At 45.3% G+C, this 14378-nt stretch overlaps 1 protein-coding gene across 4 annotated transcripts in view; it reads right to left on the minus strand.

Annotated features, from left to right (window-relative positions):
- The window catches only part of shdb (Src homology 2 domain containing transforming protein D, b), a 348493-nt gene that overhangs the window by 86763 nt on the left and 247352 nt on the right, over positions 1-14378 (minus strand). The gene's annotated exons all lie outside the window — the stretch shown is intronic.

The following is a 14378-nucleotide window of genomic DNA, read 5'->3' on the forward strand; positions in this document are numbered from 1 at the left end:
ATACATGGACAGAATCTATAGTCAGAAGCTTTTTCCCGTGGTGAAAGTGTCTACTATGTAGCCATCTGGGATGGCCACATCCCGATTACAAAATGGACACTTTGCAAAGAATGCAGGGAAAATTGGACAATACTGAAAAGCAAGCAGGTGCATGGTCTGTCTGTTGATTAGAGCAGTGGCTCTCAGACAGGACCGGTACTGCTCAGCCATCTACATACTAATGAGCCATCTCCGGGGACAAAAGGGAAACATTTAGATAAACAATGTTAAGGCAGACACCCCAGCGCCAGAGGAGACTAAAACAAAGCAGACCAACGGTCACCAAGGACACGCCCAGCAATCAGGGAACCCACCCCTCTATTGGAGAAAGATCGATAAGAATGATTGGGAAAGGACCAATTAATTGGGGCCAAGTTCAAGGCCCGCCCAAAAGCGTGCGAAGCCCTTTCGGGTATAAAAAGTATTCCCCAAGAGAGAATCTTTCTTCTTTGGCCTTGGCTCTCAGCGAAGAGAGACCAGCCGAGCAGCTATGCCAGACCAAGTAAGTTCCGAGTCAACCCACGCTACGAGATAGACGCTCTTAGTTGCTATCCTGTAAATAGCTCAACCCAGCAGCCTCAGAACCGAGCAACGGCCATTGTTCCTCTGACTGAGTGGGCACCCGAAGCTAAGCATAGGCTTTTAGTAATAGTGTTAGTTTAGTTTGTAGAGTTTATGCATGAGTAGATTTGACTGTGTGTAAATAAATGAGCATTGCTTTTGAACTTCCTAACTGGTGTATCGAGTCTTTGATTAGTATTCGGTTTGAACCTTGTGGCGGTGTCGAAAGATACCTGGCGACTCTTGAGCAAACATAATTAAACAGCGCCAAATTAAGAGAGGAGCCCAATTAGCAACAACTACTAGGGGACATAGGTTTAAGGTGTGAGGGGCAAAGTTTAGAGGAGATGTGCGAGGGAAGTTTTTTTACACAGAGGGTGGTGAGTGCCTGGAAAGCACTGCCGGGAAGAAGGTGGAAGCAGACATGGTAGTGACATTTAAGGGCGTCTTGATAAATACATGAATAGGATGGGAATAGAGGGATATGGGTCCCGGAAGTGTAAAAGGTTTTAGCTTAAATGGGCAGTATGGTCGGCGCAGGCTTGGTGGACCTGTTCCTGTGCTGTACTTTTCTTTGTTCTTTGTTCTATGAAAAGCGAATTATGTCTCAAGTTACCATTGTAAGGACCCTTCCTGTTGATTTCTTTATTTCCCAGTTCTTTTACTTTGGCATTATCATTTTTGATCCATGGATATTTAATGGACATCTTCCTTTAAGTCGAGCAGGGGAAGTGAGGATCTCAAAAGTTGCAGAATAATACACTGTGCTCTGAAGATTTGGATTTTTAACAGAAGACCTCAGTCTCTTTAGCACCTGAGAGATCGGACGGATTTGGTTTGATTGTTTGGCTGATGGCCGATAGATTGGCTAAATACCATATTTTGCCCGGCAACAGACCGTGATTGGCTTCAGCCGGTGGGAATTTGTCAGAGGAAGGAATCAGAACTCTGCTGGAAGTTGAGAGAAGAAGCTGTGAGTTGCTCTCTCTTTCTCTTTCTCCATAAAGGTTTTTTGCCTACTGGTTCCTGAACCAGCAGAGAAGCCTTGAGATCCTGATGAATCTTCAGTGAAAGCCATTACAGACTGAAAGCAAAGACCTCATCCAACTGGAGGCCCAGACTGAAGAAAGGTATACTGGAAGACATCCATCTGAAACAGACACTTTCATCCTTTTACGTTTCATTTTTTCCCCCCACCCCTCTTTCCCTTCTGTGTTTGTTTGTCTTGTGTGTGTACAGAGGGTGGGGTGGGTTACAGAGGGAGGTGAGGAATTAGATAATAGTTAACCAGTTGTATTTGCTGCCTATTTAATTGTAGCCATGATGTGGAGATGCAGGTGTTGGACTGGGGTGGGCACACTAAGAAGTCTTACAACAGCAGGTTAAAGTCCAACCGATTTGTGTCGAATCACTAGCTTTTGGAGCTCAGGTTTGATTCTGACCTTGGTTGACTGTCTGGTAGAGTCTGCACATTCTCCCCATGTCTGCGTGCGTTTCCTCTGGGTGCTTGGTTTCCTCCCATAGTCCAAAAATGTGCAGGTTAGGTGGATTGGCCATGCTATTTGTCCCTTAGTGCCCAAAGGTTAGGTGGGGTTACAGGGATAGGATAGGGGAGTGGGCCTGGGTATGGTGCTCCTTCAGAAGGTCAGCGCAGACTCGATGGGCCTCCTTCTGCACTGTAGGTATTCTATGATTCCGGCAACCACTCATTTGCTTTCCAATGCAAGAGTTAACCCTGTTTGTGTTAGCCACTTTTATTGTGCTGATCTACTTTGAGAGGCACCTCAGTTTTCCACTCCATATCTCTGGGGGCCATTGAATGGATAACCAAACTAGATATTAGACATCCCATTACAAGCTTTACCTGTCATATGGAAGTGAAGTATTGTGGCGATTGGCCCATTACCTGTGATGTGTGGTGTCGTGTTGGGTGTTCTGGTTCACAAACAAGCCAACAATGCTGAAAGTGGTGTAACGCTATTTTATTAACTGTTCAACTATGCTAACATACTGTAAACGTGGGTATAAGCAATACCAGCTTAACTGCGGACCCTTTCCTATCACTCGCTATGGTGAGGCACTCAGCACATGGTGAACGTCTGTGATGCAGGCTGTGAGCTCTGTGCTCTGAGCTGGCTGCTGCTAGAATGAGCGGGAACTCGCCTGTCCCCTGTCTTTATAGTGCGTGTGCTCTCACTGGTGATTGGCTGCGGTGTTATGTATGCTGGTTGGTCCTACTGCATGTCCATCAGTGTGTGTATGTGATTGTACCATAATGTACTAATGTATATTATGACATGTGGTATGCATGCCTCATTCTCATAGGTGAGCATGAGGTAGGTGTTGGCTTGCATTTGTGGTTAACACCAATGTTTTATGCCCCTCCACTTTCCTTTCCCTATCTACTTGCAGGAGAAAAATGCACATGCCAAGCACAAGTAACCACAGACAGGAGAGGGCAGAGCAAGACATATACTATGAGGGGAGAGCTTCACCCATTACTTGTCTGGAGGCAACTGATAATAATGGGAGTTGGGACTAAGGAATTCAAAGGCCATTGCCCAGCTCAGGGCTAGTCCCATGCTTTGTTCTTTATCTATTTTGTCACTGATTTGTTCACTCATTTATCTATTGAAACACAGGCATACAGTGGCCTACAGCAGCACAACAAACAATATCTTCCCCAAGAAATTGTGTTTAAATTGATGTCTTGCTCAGAGCATTGTGACATTTATGTTTTTCTGATCTTATCAGTCCCCATTAGGAGGTGCCATCAGAGGGCAATGTATGCTTCACTGCACACACCTTACTGTGCCAATGCCACTCACTCTTACAGTGCCAAGCGCCAGCCCAGATATACATCCACTCCAGGGGACTGAGTTATTGAGTTTCAGGGAGAAGCACTTGGTAAAGGGCAGGGCGCCAGTGAGTAATAATGGTAGAGGATTAGAAAGAGCTGCAAACTGCGAGATGGAAGGACAGTTCAAAAGCACAAAGCTACTCCTGAAGCAGGAGCTGTGGGATATCCCCCCCCGCCTCCCCGGCCCCTCATATGGCATGCTTTGCGGTGGCAGATGCGGCTCGTCATTGGTCAGTTCAACATTTCCCTGTCTTTTATTAATGGTACAACCTCGTCGCTATGTCGCACCTGACATCGCCCCTTGTATATAGTTTGGTGTCATGTACATGCTGTAGATATTGCACACACACATTCAGCTGCACTCAGTACACATCTCTATTTATAACCACATAGGCACATGTTCTTGTAAAAAAGGGGGGGGATGACATGATATTCAGGTAAACATCATGGTGCAAACATACATACATACTGATGGACAGATCAACGGACCAATCAATACACACACAACACCACAGCCAATGACAGGCAAGAGCACACACACTATAAAACGGGGAACACGACATTTCCGGACCATTCCAGCAGGAGACAGCTCAGGGCACAGAGCTCACAACAAGTGACTCAAGACATTCACCATGTGCTGAGTGCGTCGCCAAAATAGTGTTAGGGCTAGGTCCACAGATTCAAGGGTAATGAACGAACCAAAGTAACCAGTTTATCATTGTAAATATTGTTAGTAATAAAACTGAGTTGTACCATCCGCAACGTGTTGGTTCGTCTATGGAGCAGAGAACACAACACAACACCAACTAAGGGGCAATTTAGCGTGGCCAATCCACCTATCCTGAACATCTTTGGGTTGTGGGGGTAAGACCCAAGCAGGAACAATACCTGCATCATAGACTGTAAAACACACTAAAAGTTGGGATGTCTATGATTGGAATATATTCCATTGGTCCCTTTGGGATGTGGCAGACTAGGGAAGACCACAAGACATACGACATTGGAGCAGAAGTACGTCCATCGGGTCTGCTCCACCATTCAGTGAGATCATGACTGATCTGATGTGATAATCCTCAACTCCACTTTCTCGCCTTAACAGGACCATAAAGACATGGGAGGTAGTTGAGGAGGAAAAGCATTGTGTTCAAGGAGGCTCTGTTTCAATAATGACATTTGACACAGGTGCAGATTATTATTGTATCTGCGGAGGTGGAGTTAGAAGATCCCATACTACTATACCACAACTCTCCTGGTGAACTCGCTTCTCTCAATCAACAACAGCATGAACATATTAGCCAGCCATGCATGTTATTGCTCCCTGTGGGATCTAACAATGCTGGACATGCCTCACCCATCTGCAACTGCTGCCTTCCTGTAGTGAAAACTCAGGTGCACACAAGCTCTGCGGACAGGAAATGTTGGAAGATCACTTGGATGTTAAACATCCCATGGCATTATTTTCCCAGTGTAGCCAACATTTCTCCCTCAAACACCAGTGTCAAAGAAAAGAAAAGAGATGAACTGGCCATTAATCGCACAGATGTTTGCGGCACCTTGCTCACTGCAAAATGGTTGATATATTTTCCTCCAACAGACAAAACAGTTCACTGGACAGAATCTTTCTTTCCCTGCCATTCCTCTCATGACCCTGGTCCAGTTTCTTGAGTCAAGGCTCATTAAGTATTCATTGTGTGCCCCCAGTAGGGCTGTCACGAGAAGCCAGAGCCATTGGGAGATCGAAATGTTGCTGCAGCAGCAGAACGAGGTGGAAAGCAAATGGCACAAAGTCCTAATGGCTGGAAGAATGATTTCACTGAAGGCCCCAAAAGGAAAAAGGAAACACTTGCATTCATTTTGCACTTTTCACATCTGCTGGCTGTCTCAAAGCACTCTATACCTGGTGAAGTACTTTTAAAGCACTGATGTAATACAGGAAAGGAGGCAGCCAATTTGTGAACCTCCAACTCCCACAGACAGCAATGCGATAATTGACCAGGTAATCTCTTCTTTTGTTATGTTGATTAAGGGATAAACATTGGCCAGGACACTAGGGATTACTGCCTGGCTCGTCTTCCAAATCATAGAATAGAATCTCTACAGTGCAGAAGGAGGCAATTCGGCCCATCAGGTTTGCACCTCTGAAAGAGCACCCTACCCAGGCCCACTCCCCCACCCTATTCCCGGAACCCCGTAACATAATTTACAGATCTTTGGACACTAAGGGGCAATTTAGCATGGCCAATCCACCTAACCTGCACATCTTTGGACTGTGGAAGAACACCCAGAGGAAACCCACGCAGACACGGGGAGAACGTGAAAACACCGCAAAGGCAGTCACCCAAGGTGGCACCTCCGACAGTACAGCACTTCCTCAGAACTGCACTGGAATATCAGCCTTCATTTTTGTGTTCAAGTCCTGGAGTGGGAACTTGAACCTGGGACCTTGCAACTCAGAGGAGAGAGAGCTACTAACTGAACCATGGCTGCCACACTTAGTCATTCAAACAAGTGAAATGGAGGGAAAAGTGGTCTGTGGTGAGCCACTGCCCTGGTCCTAATGTCACCATTTAACAGGTGGCCCTGGGGAGGAGCTATAAAGCTGAACCTGCAATCCGCAGATATTTCCTTTTTTGGTTGACACGTGAGGGAGGTTTACTTTGCTGCGGAGAGCCAGAGGTTAGGCCCCCCCCCACCTCCGATTTTCTCCTCTATCCACACTGCTATCCTGACTGATTCAAGGTGGATAGTGGAGGAGAATGTGTATGTGTGTAGAACACTGCAGAGGCATTTCTTTTTTTCCCCCAGAAATTTAGAGTACCCAATTCATTTTTTCCAATTAAGGGGCAATTTAGTGTCGCCAATATACCTACCCTGCACATCTTTGGGTTGTGGGGGCGAAAACCACGCAAACACGGGGAGAATGTGCAAACTCCACACGGACAGTGATCCAGAGCCGGGATCGAACCTGGGACCTCGGCGCCATGAGACAGCAATGCTAACCATTGCGCCACCGTGCTGCCCCCCTGTAGAGTCATTTCTAAGAGATGGTGTAAGTGGAGAACAAAGAACAGGGATATTATTGCAGCTAGTTTTTAACAGGAATCCTACGTCATATAAACTCATCGGCGCATTTTAGAAATATGACCTCATGGTGAGACAGCTCTGTCGGGAGTGGAAATGTGGGGAAAGAGAAGTTGGAAATAATTGCAAGTGTTGGCGGAGAGGTTTTTAAAATAAATTCTGTTTGTTATTTAGCTGCCTCAACACATAAAAAACTCTGGCAGTCGTCATCATTAAGTGGAGGCTTAGAAAGACCATCAATATCCGCAGCAGTGCCCAGTGTTATATTCGACTCACTCTGCCAGATGTGCGTTGCTAAGGTATCCAGGCAGGCATTGTGTGCCTTGCGTGATCGGGTTGGTTTTATAATGATGCAATCAGTCTTGATTTACATAGTTACACAGCAGTTGTTCTATTTGCGAGGGAGGGGAGCAGTGGAGTCCGAATCATTTGGCAGTTCGTCACATCGTCATTAAAGTACACAACGGACATGGGATATTAGGCTGGCAAACTGACAATTCTTCACATGGAACAAGCGCCCAAACAAAGTAGCTGACAAGCACAACCTGGCTCAGTCGGTAGCACTGCTGCTTCGCTGTCAGGAAGTTGGCAGTTTGAGCCTTGAGCACTATCAGAGGCACTGCCTTTCAGGTGACATGTCAGGTGCTCAGTTGGATGCGAAAGATCCCATGGTTGTTTTGAAGAGATTAATACCCCTCCTACAAGTAACCCCAGAGAACCAGTTTATGTGGCCATGAATTTCATTGTTGTTTGCACAAAATAGCTGCTGGGCTTTGCCTGTAAAACCGACGCTCTCCCTCAAAGTGAGGCATTACCGAGAGGCCTAATGAGGCACTTCTTAAATCTACCCCTTCACAATCCTTTTAAGGCAGTGTTCAAGTCAATACCTGTGTTTCCCAGGTTTTCTTTGCCTTATGCTCAATTAGCTGATCTCAATTAGGATGTCAGCAGCAATAATGCAAATGGTCTCAATAATCCTAAGTGCGGGAGGTAATATGTCAGCCAAGAACCCCACCCTTTCTTGTCATCCTGCTAAAGAGAGTATACGTGCCGAAGCTAAGCAAAAAAAAGGAGTGGGTTTGACTGTGAAGCCCACCATGGTTGTACATACAGTCAACACTCATGGGAACTTGGGCAAGGTACAAATGGATGGCTGCTGCTTGCGAGGCTGTATTCTCGAATAAATTGAGAGAAATTGTCATTGAGCATCGGCAGACAGATAATCCCTGCCCTCTATCCAAGGGGAAACAGTGCATTTAAAATGTCCAAGTACAGTGCTTTTCTTCCCACTTGACAATCATACATATTTATTTTGCTACGTTTTTTAAATAAAATGCTGTTACTTACCATAATGAATAATTTACGACATCAGCTCTTAACCTTCACTAACAACCATATAGCCCCATTGTGCAGACTTTTAAGGTCAAAATTTTAAATTTTAAAGAACAGATAATTGTTAGTCACTTGGCCTCATTCTGTACTTTCAGCTACATTCCAAGACAAACCAAATGTGGTAAGTACAGATATTATACTTACAGTCCCATCCTTCCTTGCCCCACTTCAATTATTTCCCAAACACAAACTGTTAAAAATGTTACAAAGGATTCGACAGGGTAGAGACAGAAAAACTATTACATCTGGTGTGACAATCAAGGACATGGGGACATGAATCTTAAGATTAGATCGAGGCCATTTAGGAGGGAAATCAGGAAGCACGTCTCTACACAAAGGGTAATGAAAATATGGAACTGTCTACCCAAAGATGCTTAAGGTGCTGGGACAACTGGAGTTTTCAAAACCGTGTTTGTTAAGATTTTTATTAGCTGAGGGTATTGAGGGATGTCGCGAGAGGGCGGGTAAATTAGTTTAATTATGGATCAGACATGATCTAGTTTTGATTTACATAGTTACACAGCAGTTGTTCTATTTGCGAGGGAGGGGAGCAGTGGAGTCCGAATCATTTGGCAGTTCGTCACATCGTCATTAAAGTACACAACGAACATGGGATATTAGGCTGGCAAACTGACAATTCTTCACATGGAACAAGCGCCCAAACAAAGTAGCTGACAAGCACAACCTGGCTCAGTCGGTAGCACTGCTGCTTCGCTGTCAGGAAGTTGGCAGTTTGAGCCTTGAGCACTATCAGAGGCACTGCCTTTCAGGTGACATGTCAGGTTCTCAGTTGGATGCGAAAGAGCCCATGGTTGATTTGAAGAGATTAATACCCCTCCTACAAGTAACCCCAGAGAACCAGTTTATGTGGCCATGAATTTCATTGTTGTTTGCACAAAATAGCTGCTGGGCTTTGCCTGTAAAACCGACGCTCTCCCTCAAAGTGAGGCATTACCGAGAGGCCTAATGAGGCACTTCTTAAATCTACCCCTTCACAATCCTTTTAAGGCAGTGTTCAAGTCAATACCTGTGTTTCCCAGGTTTTCTTTGCCTTATGCTCAATTAGCTGATCTCAAATAGGATGTCAGCAGCGATAATGCAAATGGTCTCAATAATCCTAAGTGCGGGAGGTAATATGTCAGCCAAGAACCCCACCCTTTCTTGTCATCCTGTTAAAGAGAATATACGTGCCGGAGCTAAGCAAAAAAAAGGAGTATGTTTGACTGTGAAGCCCACCGCAGTTATATATACAGTCAACACTCATGGGAACTTGGGCAAGGTACAAATGGATTCGAAAGGGTAGAGACAGAAAAACTATTACATTTGGCGTGACAATCAAGGACATGGGGACATGAATCTTAAGATTAGAACAAAGCCTTTTAGGAGGGAAATCAGGAAGCACGTCTCTACACAAAGAGTAATGAAAATATGGAACTGTCTACCCAAAGATGCTTAAGGTGCTGGGACAACTGGAGTTTTCAAAACCTTGTTTGTTAAGATTTATATCAGCTGAGGATATTGAGGGATGTCATGAGAGGGCGGGTAAATTAGTTTAATTATGGATCAGACATGATCTAGTTGAACAGTGGAGCAGGCTCGAGGTACTGAACAGTCTCTTCCTGTTCCTACCCATCTGTCTTTAAAATTATTCTAAATATCCTTCTCCTTGACTTAGTCTCCAGTTTTCCTCCATACATTCCCCTACTTAGGCTGGAAGGTTTGTTCCTGAGGTGGCTGCGCAGAGCTAAGAAAATTGCCTGTTTGGCGCACCTTCCTCAGGAAGGACAGCCCTAAATAACCAGATATTCATTCTAGAGTGTGTGTGTTCTAGAGTTAGGCCCATCCCAAAACAGTGTGAAGGGGACCGCAGGGACTGTTGAGTTCCAAGAAGGGCTGTTTAAAAGGCCCACTTCAGCGCTCTGAAACTTTGTCCCGGTGGCAGTAAATAAAAAAACAAATAGGCCTTCCAGTACCCACCCCTCGCACACCCATGACGACGCATGCCCCATCCTTGCCAACTCATGTCCCACCCACCTCCCAGACCCTCATAACCTCCATGCCAACCTAAACCCTTCTCTACGTACTCATCGTCCCTTATAGCCCCTATGCCATAGTGTTAAAACATACCAACCAATGCCCCACCCCACCCATCACACTTTTCATTTACATCCTCCATGCATCTCATGTCTGCAACACCATGGGCAGACTTCAGAAGTCAAGTTGAGATTAAATAAAATAAAGTTCTACGTGTCTATTACAGAATTCACTATATAAAAAGAACTCTCATTGATAAAAGCCCATCCAATACATTTAACTCCCTTCAAGTACTTAATCCCTAATCAAAACAAACATTTATATTCATAGCCCTACATCAGACATCCAATTCCTTAATAACCCCTTGGAACTGTCAATTAAACAGTGAACTTACAGGTTCCTCACTGTGCTAATGATAAATTGATGCAGTAAAACACTAATAACACTATAATGACAGCCCTCAAGCTTATGTCAACAAACAGTGTTTGAAATTTGAAGTACCAATTTTTTTTGGAGCATAGGAATACAGCACGCTCTTTTTTCAAAATTTATAGGCCAGGATATTTTTAAAACTTGAAAGTTTGACAGTTTCACAGACCTTATTCACCTTTTATGTACATTCGCGTATGCTCTTAAAATTGTACAAGAAATGGACTTTGCTCCAGCAAAAATGGGGTTTGTTTGAACTCAACACTGAGTCAAAATAGCACTGCTGGGCTCAGATTTTCCCCATGTATGAATCGCATCCCCCATCTTCCCATGCTGGCAGAAAAATAGGATCGCTCTGAAATGGGGACGGACTTACGGATCTGGAGTCCCACCACCTTTTTGGGTAAGGCGCAGTCTACATGACTTCAAACAAATTGGGTCTTGGTGTCCACTTCGAACCCATTGTAAAGCAGTTGTGAAATATTCCCGTCAGAGGAATGTTATAGAAATGTTATGGATGGATACACTTACAATGCTTGACACTGTAGGGAATTCAAATTCCTGTTTAGCACAGGGCTAAATCGCTGGCTTTGAAAGCAGACCAAGGCAGGCCAGCAGCACGGTTCAATTCCCGTAACAGCCTCCCCGAACAGGCGCCGGAATGTGGCGACTAGGGGCTTTTCACAATAATTTCATTTGAAGCCTACTTGTGACAATAAGCGATTTTCATTTCATTCATTTCAACTGGTGGTTTATTCATTATCACCACTACTCTATCATTTTTTAAAAAAGTTTCTAATCTTGCTCACGATTTACTAGGTCTGTACTGTTGTCCTCAAATCCTGGATCATTGTCCCAAGTTAATAGCTTTCTTACTTCATTCTTATCTATACTTTCACATTGTGTTACAGATACAGTGCAACAACCTTATCACTCTTGAAATTTGCTTCCCAAATTGCTCTAATAGCAGGTTACTCTGTCTGGAAACTCATTTAATGAAGACGTGTTTTCTAAAATTACTTTGAATTAATTTCTGTGGAGCACATAAACACTTCCTGTGCATCAATTAAAATCAGTCAGAGTGTCTGATTACCTCAAATCTAAATCATTATTTTCCCTACTTGTATTCTCGGGTGGCCCCTGAATCATTTAGATTTCTGTATCTTTGGTTGTAATTTATTTTCATTGATTCTACAAAATCTCAAAGTAACATTGGCACCACACAAGTGCTAGGCATTGACCGTTATGAACTCAAGAGAATTCAATCATCTCCCCTTGACATTCAATGGCATTATCAATGCTGAAACCCCCACTATCAACAACCACCCATCTTCTAAAGGGCAATTAGGAATAGGCAATAAATGCTGGCCTAGCCAGTGAGGTCCACAGCCCCTGAACAAATCTAAAAAAATCCACGTTGAAATACATCCCAGAAGAAGGAAACTGGCCACCCTTCCCTGACCCTGTCTGTTTGTAACTTCAGTGCACAGAAACTGACTGACTGTCGATGCCTTCAAGGCAACTAAAGATGATCAGCGAATGTCACCTTGTTTTGCAATACCTACAATTCTTTGAACAAACAAAAACTACTTAATCTTTTCAATGAAATCAGACTTTACTGGCCCTTCCTTATCATTTAGCACACTGTGCGTGGGTTCCCTCCAGGTTCTCCGGTTTCGTCCCACAGCTCAAAGATGTGCGGGTTAGCTGGATTGGCCATGCTAAATATCCTTGGAGTATCCAAAGGTTAGGTGGGGTTCCAGGAGAGGGCTTGGGAGTGGGTCTGGGTGGGGTGTTTATTCGGGGGGGGGGGGGCAGTGCAGTCTTGATGGGCCGAATGGCCTCCTTCTGCACTGTAGGAATTCCATGATTCTATGATTTCGATATCATTTAGGTCCTGGGGCTTCTAGTATCATGTTCAAAGCCCAATAGTTTTATTTTGTTCATTATTTCTCCTTCACATGCCCCTCCTTAAACTCTTTGTCTTCCAACTCTGATTTTCTGTGTCTGCCTCCCCCTCTGGTCTATCATCAACAGCAGAGCTTTCAAATATCTTACATGTACACTCTGGAACACCCTCCACAATCCCTGCCCTGACACATCTTTGGCTGCCTTCAAAAGCCACCTGAGAAACTGAGTTGTTTTTGGTCTGCTCGCTAAACACCTTGCTATTTCTCTGTTCTGACCTGATGCCAACTGCGAAGCAGCGTGGAATATTTGTCTTAATTAACTGTGCTATAGGGTGGCATGGTGGCGCAGTGCTTAGCACTGCTGCCACATGGCGCTGAGGACCCAGGTTCGATTCTGGCCCCGGGTGCTTGTCCATTTGGCATTTGCACATTCTCTCATGTCTGCGTGGGTGTAGTCTCCACAACCCAAAGATGTGCAGGTGAATTGATCACGCTAAATTGCCCCTTAATTGGAAAAAGAAAATAATTAGTACTCTAAATTTAGGCGACGTGGTGGTGCAGTGGTTAGCACTGCTGCCTCATGGCGCTGAGGACCAGGGTTCGATCCCGGCCCCGGGTCACAGTATGTGTGGAGTTCGAACATTCTCCCCATGACTGCTTGGGTGTCACCCCCACAACCCAAAGATGAGCAGGGTAAATGGATTGGTCATGCTAAATTGCCCCTTAATTGGAAAAAAAAGAATTGGGTAAGTCTAAATTTATATTTAAAAAAATTAAGGGGCTATATAAATGGATATTGAATTGATTGAAAAAGATTTATTAAGATAATTTAAGTACCCCTTTTCCTGACCACAGCACTTTACAACCAATTAGTTACTTCTGAAGTTACGATTGTAATGTAGGAACCGTGGCAACGAATGTATGCACTGCAACGTGTTAATGGCCAGATAATCTGTTTTTGTTGATCGAGGGATGAATATTGTCCTGGGATATCATCCCAGTTCTTCTTCAAAATTATGCCATGTGATTTCTACATCCACTGGAGAAGGAGGGCGCGGCCTTGGTTTAATGGATCATTCACAAGACAATGGGCGGTATTCTCCCCCCCCCCGCCCGCCGGGTGGGAGAATCGTCGGGACGCCGCGCGAATCGCGCCACGCTGCCCCCGACCCCCGCACGCGATTCTCCCCCCCCTCTGAGACAAGCGCCGCACGAATCATGCCGGGCCGCTCGGAGAATCGCCGCAAACTGCGAGTGCCGATTCTCCGGAGCGGCCGCGCGTAAACGGCCTAGTCTCGCCGGCGCCGTCCACACCTGGTCGCTGCCGGCGGGTACTCATCGCGAAGGCTTGGGGGCGGCCTGCGGGGGAGAAGGGGTGCTCCGTTCCTGGGGGGGGGGCCACCGGAGTGGCCTGGTACGCGATCGGGACCAACCGATCGGCGGGCTGGCCTCACTGTCGGCGGGCCTCCTTTCTTCCGCCGGCGAGCCTGGATCCATCCACCATGTTTGTGGGGGGGGGGGGGGGGGGGGGGGGAAGAGAGAAACTTGGGACAGTGCCACCCAGAGTACCTTGAAAGAAAGTTTTCCACTCCTATTCTACACTAGCCTGTGCTTCCCCCCAGTAAATCACAGATAGTTCAGAAGGGCACCCACTCGATTTTCTGTGCCCCAATGCCTTCAAACTGGCCAGCAGGGAGGGTAAAAATACAGTCCCTAGAGTAGGATTTGAACCAACAACCTTCTGAAAAGTGAACCCAGTAACAGCTGAATGCAACAAGAGCACGCTGCTGCATGTGCGCAAAGAGAAGGGATGATTAATGCCACATTAATTCCTCAACTCTATCTGGTTTAGTTGGTAAATTCCCTGTGAAGTGTGGGACTAAGCAGACGGGCCAGATTGATTCTCCAGTCTGTGCTAACAAGGGGTGGTTGTAGGGATGTTATTAATAATTGGCCTCCACACTCCCGAACGAGAGAAGTAAAAAACGTCAGCCAACATTTTCACTACTCATAGTAATCCAGCGACTCCTTCTTGAAGGTGTTTGTGTGCATGTGTTGTATGAATAAGATCA

The sequence above is a fragment of the Scyliorhinus torazame genome, chromosome 18 (genome assembly GCF_047496885.1).
Source record: "Scyliorhinus torazame isolate Kashiwa2021f chromosome 18, sScyTor2.1, whole genome shotgun sequence".
In the NCBI taxonomy this organism is placed as follows: domain Eukaryota; kingdom Metazoa; phylum Chordata; class Chondrichthyes; order Carcharhiniformes; family Scyliorhinidae; genus Scyliorhinus; species Scyliorhinus torazame.